Source organism: Pygocentrus nattereri, chromosome 13, assembly GCF_015220715.1.
Source record: "Pygocentrus nattereri isolate fPygNat1 chromosome 13, fPygNat1.pri, whole genome shotgun sequence".
Lineage (NCBI taxonomy): Eukaryota > Metazoa > Chordata > Actinopteri > Characiformes > Serrasalmidae > Pygocentrus > Pygocentrus nattereri.
Window position 1 is genome coordinate 4,303,890 of NC_051223.1, and position 12,752 is coordinate 4,316,641.

Genomic DNA, 12,752 nt, shown 5'->3' on the forward strand with positions numbered 1-12,752 from the left:
GGTTGCTTTTAAATAATGAAGTCTGGGAAAAATGTAATTTTTTTTTTTTTTTTTGTAATGCATAGTTCATAACTAGCATGTTATATAGCTTTATACTAATGTTCACCACATGTTGAAACTATGGCGATGCATAAAATAACTTCCATCACATGATATAAAACCCAGGAGTAATATATGCCTACTGTACATGACTGTACATGTTTGCTATCATATAAGATTAAATATAACTTCAAATAAGTTCACATATATGTACATACAAAACAAATACCAAAAAAATATAAGTTGGAAATAAGGGAAACATATATATTTCAAAATATGTCATACATTTAAACTCCACATAAGTGATAAGTAAGTAAATAAGATAAGTGATACTTTTTTGATCCCACAACAGGGGAAATTCCACCTCCACATTTAACCCATCCATGAAGTGAAACACCACATACACACTAGTGAACACACACACTAGGGGGCAGTGAGCACAGAGCGGTGGGCAGCCCTATCCACAGCGCCCGGGGAGCAGTTGGGGGTTAGGTGTCTTGCTCAAGGACACCTCAGTCATGGACTGTCGGCCCTGGGGATGGAACCGGCGACCTTCCGGTCACAGGGCCGGTTCCCTAACCTCCAGCCCACAACTGCCTCATAACTCTGTATATCAGATTTCTGCATGGGAATCAATTACATGTACATCAACTGACATTCCAAATCAACAGATCCTAGTCGGCGCTTCCACATGTAAAAGATGACGGAGCAAGACTGACTTCTTCAAATTCAAATCATCTTACCATACTCCTCTTACACCTTTAAGCACAAATGCAATGTGAACTGACAGTTTCGAATCACTTTCCGCACAAATTCACTGCTTGTTTCAAAAAACGATCAAACGGAATGTAAGTGGAGGCGTTTCAAGACGTAGACCTCAAGGGGGAATAAGAGGGTTCGTGTGAGAACATTGATGATCAGCGTGTTCTCTTAAACACCATATCCTTCTGAGTGGATGTGGAGTATTCTGAGCAGCTTTGACTGTAGCTAATCTATTTCTACGCTAGCGCTGGGTCTTTTGTTGCCTTCCACTGGGATCATGTTAATGCTAACCCCTCCGCACCATCCACTCTCAAAGGGGCCTCAGCGTTCCTAGAAAACCCTGCAAAAAGTCAGCCACATTTGTTCTGCTGGTTAGCGCCAGATTCGTTCTGCTAGTTAGCATCGCATTCGTTCTGCTAGTTAGCATGTTCCTCGCCAATTCCTCCACTCTGCTCAGGACGCCACGGTGTGTTTAGCTAGAATGCCATCAGAATCAGCCACACACATCACTTTCCTCTTACACAACAGGGGCAACTGTGGCTTTTCTGAGTGCTTAGCCAAGCGTGCTGTGACAGATTGGTGAGGGTGCTAACCAGCCAGACCCTCAAAGAGACAAAGCGGTTCAGAAGGTCTAGCAGAGAAGAATGGCCTGCCAAATGGGAGGAGAACATATTGAAAGGAGGGAATGGGCTGTGGGGGGGAGGTTTGGCGGGGGTCGTTTCAGAGAGGGGGTGTGGGGCACTGGGCTGATGAAGAGAGAAACCTTTTGACCATCTGCTTTGACCGAGGACAATGGGCCCTCATCTGTATTTTTAGGGGAAGCTGCAGAAACAGAGTAAATTAGCCTGTCAGGAAGATTAAAGAGCCGCAGAGTGGAGGAGAGAGTGAAGAGCAGGAGGAAAAGAAGGATAAAGTGTGAGCAAGTGATAGGGAAACTTTCTGACATTAAAGCGATAGTTTGGTTTGGGAAAATACACACAGGTTGGGACAGTGTGGGAAATTCGGATAAAACCAGAACGCAGTGATTTGCACATTCGGTTTCACCTGCATTTAAATGAAAACAGTACAAAGATGGGATCTTACTTTTTTTTTCTTATCAACTTCATTGTTTTCTGTAAATATACACTCGTTCTGAATCTGATGGTTGCCACGTGTCTAAAAAATCGGGACAGGGACAACTTAAGATCAGGAATGTTGTGAAATATTTTTTTAAAATACCTTTAAAAGGTGATGCTTGGGTACAAAAGGAGTGTCCAGGAAAGGCCTAGTCCTTCATGAGCCAAGATGGGTTGCCACAAAAAAATGTCAGTAAGTAATTAGTTTGAGAACAATGTTCCTCAGCAAGTGACCACACTGATTTTAGGTATGGCACCTTCTGTAGTGCAAAATCTCATCAAATGATTCAAAGAATCAGGAGACATCTCTGCATAAAGGTCACCACATGAGCTCTGGAATACTTCAACAAACCACTGTCAATAAATACTCTCCAAAGCTCATTCCACAAATTGCTGTTGTCGGAAGAAAACCTTGTATCTCCATTTTTTTCCGTTTTTCAGTTTTTGACATAATTTGAAAATGCCTGTTGCCCTTTAATGGACTGGCGACCTGTTCAGGGTGTATCCTGCCTTTCGCCCAATAACAGCTGGGATAGGCTCCAACACCCCCCACGACCCAGAGGGAGAAGCGGCTTAGAAGATGTGTGTGTGTGTGTGTGTTGTCCTTCACATTGTGTGTAAATTTCATGATGAATGGACCAAAAGAAGTGGCCCAAAATTACTTAGAATGACGTCTGGTTCCATTGACTAACACTGAAAGTGAAGTGTGTTTTTTCCTTCTCTTGTAAAGTTACGATTTTGGAGATTTTTTTTTCCAACAGCAGCGATAATGCAAGTTATGTTAATAACATCTGGAAATGACGTCTGACGACTTCTGTTGACTTGTCTGAAATGGACTGATGCACAGTGGAAATGTGTTTTGTAGTCTGACAAGTCAAACTTTCAGAAATACAGGACCTCATATGTTTGTAAAGCCACTATTAACACTGAAAAATATACATGGATCATTCTACCTTATTACTTCAAACTAGCAGAGCCTCTAAAAGTAAAAACAGTTCTTAGAATTAAAAACAGACCTTTGATATTATGATCTATTTATGCTGAATCTATGAATGTTTTACTAAATTTCAACCGATGAAAAGAATACTTTGATTTGTCAATGTTTTAAGACGTTTCACACTTTTAAAGTGAATGTAAAATATTTCTATTTATTATTCTATTTATTTAGGTTGTTCAAAAAATGCTGTCCCATATTTTCATGTCGCACGTTTTAATCCTTTTATTTTAACGACATCCCTGCATTTTAGAGCAGGAAGTGAGTCTGCTTCCCTGTCCCTCACGGCCACATGGTGAGCATTTAGACTCCATTGTTGTCCACATTGAAGTAATTGTGTTCCAAAGTCTGAAAATCAATGTGCAATATTAAGAACTGCAAAACTTTTTTGTATTTTAATAAAAATATAATTTTATGTGTGCAGAGTTGTCATTACTAGTCATGTACCAGCTAGCATTTTGAGTTCTGCTCAAAATTAGTTAAAATTGTCACTACAAACAGTCAATACTGAAATATTTGATACATTTTAGGAAGAGTTATAGTTGTTTTGGTAGTGACAAAATGTTATGTTCATTTATTTGAATAAAATAAGCATAATTAAGGTGTAGTATAATTCAAAGCAAAAGGATTTTAGTCTAAAGTTCAAGTGAGTTAAAAGCAAATGGTGTGTTTTCAACTCATATTTCAAGGCATATGCTGCCTTCTAGACTCCGTCTTTTTCGGGACATCTATGCTTTTTTCATCTTGATAACACCAAGCCACATTCTGCACATGCTACAACAGCACGACTGTGTAGTTGGAGAGCGCAGGTGCTAGACTGACCTGCCTGCAGTCCAGACCTGTCACCCATTGAAAACATGTGGTGCATTATGAAGTGGAGAATGCATGGAATGGTAAAGATGCTTCTATATAGACAGCAGCAGTAGATAGTTGCGATTGACTGGGAAGAGGCAGGCAGAACTTTCTATCTGACAAAGATGTGAGAGGCGTAAGTGACACATAAATAAATAAATAAATAATAATAAATGCTGCAAGATGCCAAAACATTCTCAAAACATTAACAGATAAATGATTATCAAATCATTTTATAACTTTTTCATTTACATGCACTTTCATCATCTCTTTTTAATCAAAGAATTTATTTCTACCCTCACACCTTGGAGCTGAATGACAAAACCTGGCTCATATTTTCTTAGAACAGCACTCTTTTAATTCCATAAGAGGTGATTTTATCAAATCAAAATCAAACTTGCTCAATTTTGCCAAATTGTCGCTTTAAGCATAGGAAAATAAATGTTATTCAACACATCATACCATAACAGCCGCTGATTCGAAATGTAATTAATCCACATCCACATTACTGGCATTAATCACAGAGTCACGCTCTCAGTGGCCACGACGACACAGCCTGGATCACTTTACCGATTCCATGACTCATTTCATGTGGCTAAAGCTACACAGGTTGCTATTAGTATCAGATGTGTTCCGCATGGCCGTGACAAATTGCCTGTGTTTGCTCATGCACCTCATTTCCTCAATCTTCACACTGATTTAGGAAACTAATTGCTTTGCTGAGTCGCGGCTAATGCACTAATCTGACGTAACTTCACTCCTCTAACAGGTTCATTAAGATGCAGGAGGACCAGGTTTCACAAGAAAGCAACAAACAGAAACAGAACTTTTCATCCTCAGTTTCACCTCGCTTGACTTCTTCACTCACACACACACACACACAATACACTTGGATTGTTTATTCACTTGCAAATCTCCAGAGATGAAATGAGTAGCTGTGGCAGCAGTGGTTGAGTTCAATTCAGTTCAATTCAACTTCTATCTCTCTCTCTCTCTCTCTCTCTCGCTCTCTCTCTCTCTGTCTCTCTCTCTCTCGCTCTCTTATTTTTTTCTCTTATTTTATCTCTCTTCTTCTCTCACCTTTCTCATTCTTTCCCACCTCTTTCTCTTTTTCTGTCATTCACCTCTTTTATTCATCTTTGTTCTTCTTTTCTCTGTGTCTCTATCTTGCACTACGCCTCTCTCGCTCCCTCTCTCTCTATATATATATTCTCATCTTCTTTCTTTCTCTTTATCCTTTTTTGCACCTCTATCTCTCTCTCTCACTCATTCTCCTTTACCCCTTCTCTCTCCTCTTTTCCTCTCTCATCCTCTCTCCTTCTCATTTTCTTTTTCTCTTCGCTCCCTCTTGCTCTCTCTCTGTTTTCTCACTTTCTCTCTCTCTCTCTCTCTCTCTCTCTCTCTCTCTCTCTCTCTTTTCTCTTTCTCAGTCCGTTTCCTCACTATCTCTCAGTGTGTATCTCATTCTCTCTCCCCGCTCTCTTTCATCTCCCTACTTTCTTTCTTCCTTTCTTCTTTCTTTTTCTCTCTCCTCTCCCTCTTTCCCTTTCCTCATTCTTTCTCTTTCCGTTCTCACTCGCCCTGTCTTTCTTTTTCTTCACTTTCTCTCTCTCTCCTCTCTCTTTCCTTTTTCTCACCCATTCTTTCTTCCCTCTTTCTCTCTGCTTTTTTCACTCTTTCTTTCCTCTTTCTACCTCTTCCTCTCTCTCACACACACACACACGCTCTTTCTCTCTCTGTCTCTCTCTCTCTCTCACACACACACACGCTCTTTCTCTCTCTGTCTCTCTCTCTCTCACACACACACACACACACTCTTTCTCTCTCTCTCTCTCTCTCTCACACACACACGCTCTTTCTCTCTCTGTCTCTCTCTCACACACACACACACACACGCTCTTTCTCTCTCTGTCTCTCTCTCTCTCTCACACACACACACGCTCTTTCTCTCTCTGTCTCTCTCTCTCTCTCACACACACACACACGCTCTTTCTCTCTCTCTCTCTCTCTCTCTCACACACACACGCTCTTTCTCTCTCTGTCTCTCTCTCTCACACACACACACACACGCTCTTTCTCTCTCTGTCTCTCTCTCTCTCTCTCTCTCTCTCTCTCACATACGCTCTCGCTCTCTCTCTCTCCTTTCTCACTTTCTTCTTTTCCCTCTCTACTGTATCTCTTTCTCTCCTCTCTTCTTTTCTCACTCTTCCTCTCTCCTTTATCTCTCTTTTTTTCTCACCCTCTCTTTCTCTCACACTCTCTCCCCCTCTCCTTTCTAACTCTCACTCTCTTTTCTCACTCTCTCTCTTTCTGTATTGGCTCTTTCTTATTTCTCATTCTACTATATTTCTTTCTCTCCTCTCTTCCTTTCTCGCTCTCCCTCCTTCTCATTTATCTCTCTCCCTCTCCTCTCACCCCACCCCCCCCTCAGGATTCCCTTCTCATTGGTTGCTGCTGACCGTAGGACAGTAACTGGGTTACGTTTGACTGGGCAGTTTGAAGTGAGAGTGGCTCAGAATGAAGTGATGCAGTGAAACAGGAAGAGTGGAGTAAGAGGCGAGACCTGTAGCACAGCCAGAAAAGAAGGACAGAAGGAAAAGCAGGAGAAGGTAAGGAAGTCTATTGACTAAATGGATTAGAGGAATAATTTGGTGGAAAAGACAGTTTAGACCATTTGATATACAAAAGCTTATGTGGCTTCTGACTCTATAATATTGCTATATCATATTATGTGTCATACAGTGCCATAAACCACGTAATCAGCTCTATTTCAGACGACCCAAGTTTTGAATGTATGACTGTGTATGCAGTTTGCATGATGCTAAATGGTGGACTATAAGCTTCCATTACTTGTTAGCTACATTAGCCTCATAGCTACAGTGCAAACTTCAGACCAAACGTCTTGGCCGACTGACTGGATTTGGATCAAACCGGGTCATACTGACTAAACTATCGCTTTAATGAGTGACAGTGTCCTTTCACAGTTTGTTTGGTCTCATGAGCCAGACTTTTAAATCACGCAGGTCGTGACAGGTGGTGGAAAAAGTCCATCATAGCAGTTACTCATAGTTGTAAAGGTAAATGTTGCCATGGTGACAGTGTTGCTGGTCTAACTGTGGTGGGTCTGCCTGTGTGGGGGGGCTATGATGTTATCTTTCAGCGGATGTCCACCAGTTTTTCAGGGCGTTTTGGCTGCAGAGACACATACAGACTCGGATTCCTTTACAGTGGTGGTGATAGGAACCAGGGCAGCAACTTGTTATGTAATAACCACCTGTGAGGGAGCTTTCAGAGGCAAACGTCTGGTTCCATTCACCACCACTGGGAACAGAGCAGAGCAGTTCACACCAAACCACCCTGAATGACACTGTTTACATCTTAACCTTTAAGTTATGCAGAATTTTGGGGGTTTACCTTTAACAACAATGTTCTATGGTGTGCTTTATTGAAGTTTGAGTTTTGCTGTTTGTGAGTGGCTCCTGTCCAGGAACAAATGAGCGTCTGGACACAATGTCCTTCAATCCAAGTGTTTTCATATATGCACATTTCTTATTGTCTTTTTTACCTTTGCACTTTTTTATTCAGTCAAGTCGTTTCAAATAATTAGTTTGATCAGAGCTGGTTTAAGGGGAGCCTGGTCACTTCCTGTTTTCCTGTTATATCAAAAACATGATTGCAAAATGCCCAAAGAGAGTTAATCAAGCTGAACGGCTAAAAGTGAAAAATTACATTAAACTTGCTTTTAATCATTTTTGTGACGCCTTTCTTTGAATGTGGAAAGTAGAAAGTAGAGGAGAGCTACTTGGTAAGCTTTACTGCTACTGAGTGCTAAACGGTTAGCATTACCATTACTGAGTGCTGAATGGTTAGCATAACTGTTACTGAGTGCTGAGTCGTTAGCATAACTGTTACTGAGTGCTGAGTCATTAGCATTACTCATACTGAGTGCTGAATGGTTAGCATAACTGTTACAGAGTGCTGAATGGTAAGCATTACTGCTGTTGAGTGCTGATTGGTTAGCAGTACTGCTGCTGAGTGCTGATTGGTTAGCATTACTGCTGTTGAGTGCTGATTGGTTAGCATTACTGCTGTTGAGTATTGATTGGTTGGCATTACTACTACTCAGTCCTGATTGGTTGCTGATCAGCTCTTAGCCTGAGTGAAGCAGTTTGCATTGATGCCATGAACATACAGTCGACATTATTAAGTATAATTGTATATAATTGTAGTTCAAAAGCACTTAACAATATAAGTATTTACCAATTATGATGTTGCACAAAAGCTCAACAGGAGCCCATTCATTCTGGACATTACTGAGCAACAATTCTCCTGACCACACATTTTCTGGTTTGATTCGTTCAGACTTCCTTCGATGTAGGGACAACTGTGCTGGAAAGGTGGACTGTTGGTGACATATTTAGGCACTAGGCAGCACTGCAACACACTAACTGAGAAGATTAGGTTCTGTGGCTAAACTAGCATCTGTCTACCTTAAAATGTAGTAAGAAATCAAGTCACTGATTAGGTGTTCTGGAACTTTGCAGGGCTGAGGTGGCAAACCGTTTGAGCAGGTACACCTGAACTTCAGCTGCGGCCATTCAGCATCCATGCTTCCCCTGAATTCAACGTCTGGATTATTTCACACCAAGGACATTTAGCTGATGTGTGCACAGTTTCTGCTTTATTAAACGCTTGTAGTCTCCAGTTTGCTGTCACCCATTTACCCTCACAATGTATACACAGCTTTAGTCTCAACATGCTTGGCAATAATGCCATATAATGCCAGGGGGCAGTCGTGGGCTGGAGGTTAGGGAACTGGCCCTGTGACTGGAAGGTTGCTGGTTCGATCCCAAGCGCTGACAGTCCATGACTGAGGTGTCCTTGAGCAAGACACCTCACCCCCAATTGCTCCCCGGGCGCCGTGGATAGGGCTGCCCACCTCTCTGGGAAAGTGTGCTCACTGCCCCCTAATGTGTGTGTATTCACTAGTGTGTATGTGGTGTTTCACTTCATGGACGGGTTAAATGCGGAGGTGGAATGTCCCCATTTGTGGGATTAAAAAAGTATCACTTAACTTAATAATAGTGCAACACAGCGTAGATTAGCCAGCAATGTGCTGCAGAACAGACTCTTAGCAATTATTAGCATTAGCCAGAGGTTAAACAGTGTTGCGGTGCTGATAATGATAAGACTTTTGTGGAGGACACTCATGCATGGTGACATCACAGCCATGCACCAGCGCTCAGCGTGAATGGCTGAGTAAAGGTCCCCATAAATGACAAAACCACCGTTTTACGCTACGTTACAGAGTAATGAGAGAGTGCTGAAGGAGGGAGCTGAGAAAAGGAGAGGAGTGTTAGCATTTTAGCTGCTTGGTGAACCGTGACCATTTGAAAATGTGCTCAGAGTGGACAAATTTGCCTCTGAGAAAAAAAAGTTTGAAGTGATAGCTTGGTGGAAAAATCACTTTGCCACCATTTCCCTCTCATCCCAAATGAAGTCGATGAGCTAAGACATGTTTGGGGAGGTTTATTTCTTCAGTCGTGCACTGGAGCTATGAGGGCTAATGTAGCTAACGTGTAACGAAAGCTTATACCACACAATTCGCCTTGCTTTTTAACCTATGCCACATACTTGCAGAGATAGCAGCGTGTCATACAGTGTCAGAAACCACAAAGTAACGCCTGTTTAAGATTATTTAATAACTTCACAGTTTGAGGCGCAAAAGTTCAATGATTTAGGCGTGCAATTTTGGGTTGGGGTATGGGTTTCAGTGTTGAACCTTTCCAAACATGTCTTGGCTGAGCGCTTTGGGTAACGTGAGACACACCATCCTTGCGTATGCAGGTCGATGTTCACTCATCTGCCTTCACGCTCTGCTCATGAAAGCTAAAAAGAGGAAGGGAAGGATGTGGGTGCTGATGGGATGGTTCAGGGTTTCTGGAGTGTGAAATTTGTCTGGTAACTTATACAACAGATTTTAACAACATGAAGGCAAGGCCGTTCCCAGTGTGGCCTTTAGCTAACTATTAACAAACACAGGTCAAAAGGAGGTCACAGAATAGAGATGCAGTTAGCTTTTCCTTAAATTTCTAACTCTTCCAAAGGCAGCATCAGTAATAGTGTTAAGCTTCCATCACCGTTAACTCCCAGACTCCATGAAAACTTTTTTTGACATACTGTATGTAGACATACTAGTGTTTGAAATTCATTTACAACAAAAACAGTTAGGAAGGTGGACTTGTTAGACCACAGCACATATGTCCACACTGTGTAAATCCATCTCAGTTGATCTTTGGCCCTGAGAAGGTGGCAGCATTTCTGCTGACAGCTGAAGTTTTGCATAGTAGATTCTTAATCAACTGTATTTATTGGCAAGCATTTTCTGAAGTATTCCCAAGCCCATGTGGTAGTATTCATTACAGAAGCATGTCGGTTTTTCGTGTAGTGCTGGCTGAGGCATCAGGGGCATTCAATACTGTGCCCTTAGCACACATTCTCTGAATCTTTGGATGATTTTACACACGCCAGGGGTCTAAACACCTAAAATCACTGCAAATGCTAATGGAGGAAAGTTATTCTTTAAATGTAGATGCATTTTGTGCCAAAGTGGTGAGTTCCAACCCACTCTCACTCATAAAGGACTCGGCCTTTCCTGGATGCTCCTTTTATACCCAATCATAATTGCATCACTTGCATACGATGTTTTTAGGAAAATTTTACATTTCTTGTTTTAAATTGCCCTTGTTTTTGGAAAGTGTTGCAGGCCTTGGCTTTAGAATAGTGTATATTTACAAACTTTAAATGGTAACTTTAAATATTTTGTCTTTAAACTATTTTCATTTAAATAAAGAAGAAAGTGAATTTACAAATCACCTGTTTTTATTTGCATTTCACCTACTGTCCCAGCTTGTTTGGAATTTGAAACAGTAGTAGCATACATCTTCAGGCCTGAATTTTGTCCATAGATAACGCTATGTTATGATGCAGGCATGCAGGTAGGCTGATCAACTACATAGGTGGTAAGAACAAAACTGGGCTAAAACTGGGCCTCACCTCCTTTAAGGCTGAGGGACGCTACAGAGGTCAAATATATGAAGCGGCTCTCTGGTGGTGATACCGGGCACCATGCAAAATCAATTCAGGTTAACAAATTAGCCATGACACACAGCGATGTGTGTGGGTCTGTGTGAGCCTCTCTCTCCACAGCCCCCGCCCTCTATAAACTTCCATTTAGGCGACAGAGATCGGAGGATACGGTCATGCTGAGTGTGAAATCAGCCTGGGATAATGCTATACAACACCACACACAGAGGCTAGCCCTTCCACCACCCACAATGCAAGGAAAACAAGTCATGTTTTCAGTTCGGAGTGTGAGAAAAAACGGGAGTTGTAGGAACAGCCTGCAATTACAAAAAAAAAAAAAAAAAATATATATATATATATATATATATATATTACATCTTATTTATTTATAGATATTATTTTATCTTACAGAATAATAACATATAATAATTAACATATTCATTTATGTCTTTTTGTTTTGAGTGAATGAATGTGTATTTGAATCTTCTTCATGTGTTGAAATGGATTTTCTGAATAGTTATAATAGAATATAATAGAATACTTATAATAGAAAAACAGTTTCTGTTTATCAATGAAGGTAACGATGTGTTGTCCTTCAGAGCACTGTGTGTGTGTGTGTGTATGTGTGTGTGTGTGTGTGTGTGTGTGTGTGTGTGTGTGTGTGTGTGTGTGCGCGAGTACTTGCAGCTGCTGAAAGAAGCTTGAAGGAACATATTGTTTAGCAGATCTCATTCTCAGTCAGCCTGCATCTTTAGGAAGCCTTGCTTAGTAAAGCAGGCAAGAGGGTGCAGCACCAAAAAACACACTGCAGTACACAAATACACACAATAGTACTCCTACACTGCGGACAGTAGTACTGAGATATGCTCTACAACATTCATAGCTCTCATACAGACTCTGTAGTACTGAAATACAACCTGCATCACTGAACTACATACTGTTGTACCCAAATACGCACTGTTGTATACAAATACAAACTGTAGTAATCAACTATACACAGCATTGTTGAATACAAACTGTGCTACCAACTACAAAATAGTACCTAACTACACTCTGTAGTACTCAAATACACTCTGTAGTACACAGTACAGTACTGAAAATACCATGTAACATAATCACATAATGTAGTCACAGGAACAACAGCTCTTATGCTGCTGGCTTTTATGGCTCAGATTTTTTTAGGGGGCTGGGGTTAAGTTTATCTGCGATATAATATTAGAATAGGGTAAGATTTGGATCAGGTTCAGACGTGTTTTACATGTGTGGAATAGGTTTAGCCGCATGAAGTGACCCCTATTTGCCAGACCTAATGTCAATGATGTGCTTTGTAAACGTTGCGCAAGGGGATTCCATATCCCTGCTTCGTCAGTAAATTTAAAGTTGCCCTGAATATAAAGTTATAATTACCATATAATATGAACATGAATAATTATGTAATTTCAATATAAAGTGGTATATAAAGTTGTCTTGAATGCAATTCTTGCTACACCTAATATTTAACATTTTTGCATTGACACAACAACAAAACAAGTAGCCAGAAGGGCCAACTTTGAGTGCCGCGTTTAAACAGCAACCAATTCTGCCTATTAGGGACCTAACGTGACAACATCTTTCTCCTGTGAGAGAACGGCTCGCAAGTACGACTCGGCTCCCCTCGTTCTTACTGAAGAGCCGTTGAAAAGAACCCGGATTGTGTGCAGACGTAACATCACTAAATGTAATACTGAAATACATGCTGTAGTACTAAACTACACAGTGTAGTACTCAAATTCATGGTGTAGTACTTCAAATTCATGGTGTAGTACTCAGAGATACTCTACACTACTCAGAGTGTGTCTGCAGTAGCCAACTACACACTGATGTACTCAATACAAGACGTCTGAAGGGAAAACTTTTCGTCTCGA

At 41.0% G+C, this 12,752-nt stretch overlaps 1 protein-coding gene across 4 annotated transcripts in view; it reads left to right on the top strand.

Moving 5' to 3' along the window:
- Window positions 1-12,752, top strand: part of LOC108431405 (cadherin-20) — a 68,909-nt gene that overhangs the window by 33,541 nt on the left and 22,616 nt on the right. For 2 of the 4 annotated variants that reach the window (XM_037543909.1, XM_037543908.1), the window contains one exon: window positions 6,194-6,371. The exons of 1 other annotated variant lie outside the window; for it this stretch is intronic. The gene's annotated coding sequence lies outside the window, so the exon portion shown is untranslated. Of the gene's footprint in view, window positions 1-6,175; window positions 6,372-12,752 lie in introns of those variants that run through there. One more of the 4 variants, XM_017704519.2, reaches the window with a different exon arrangement.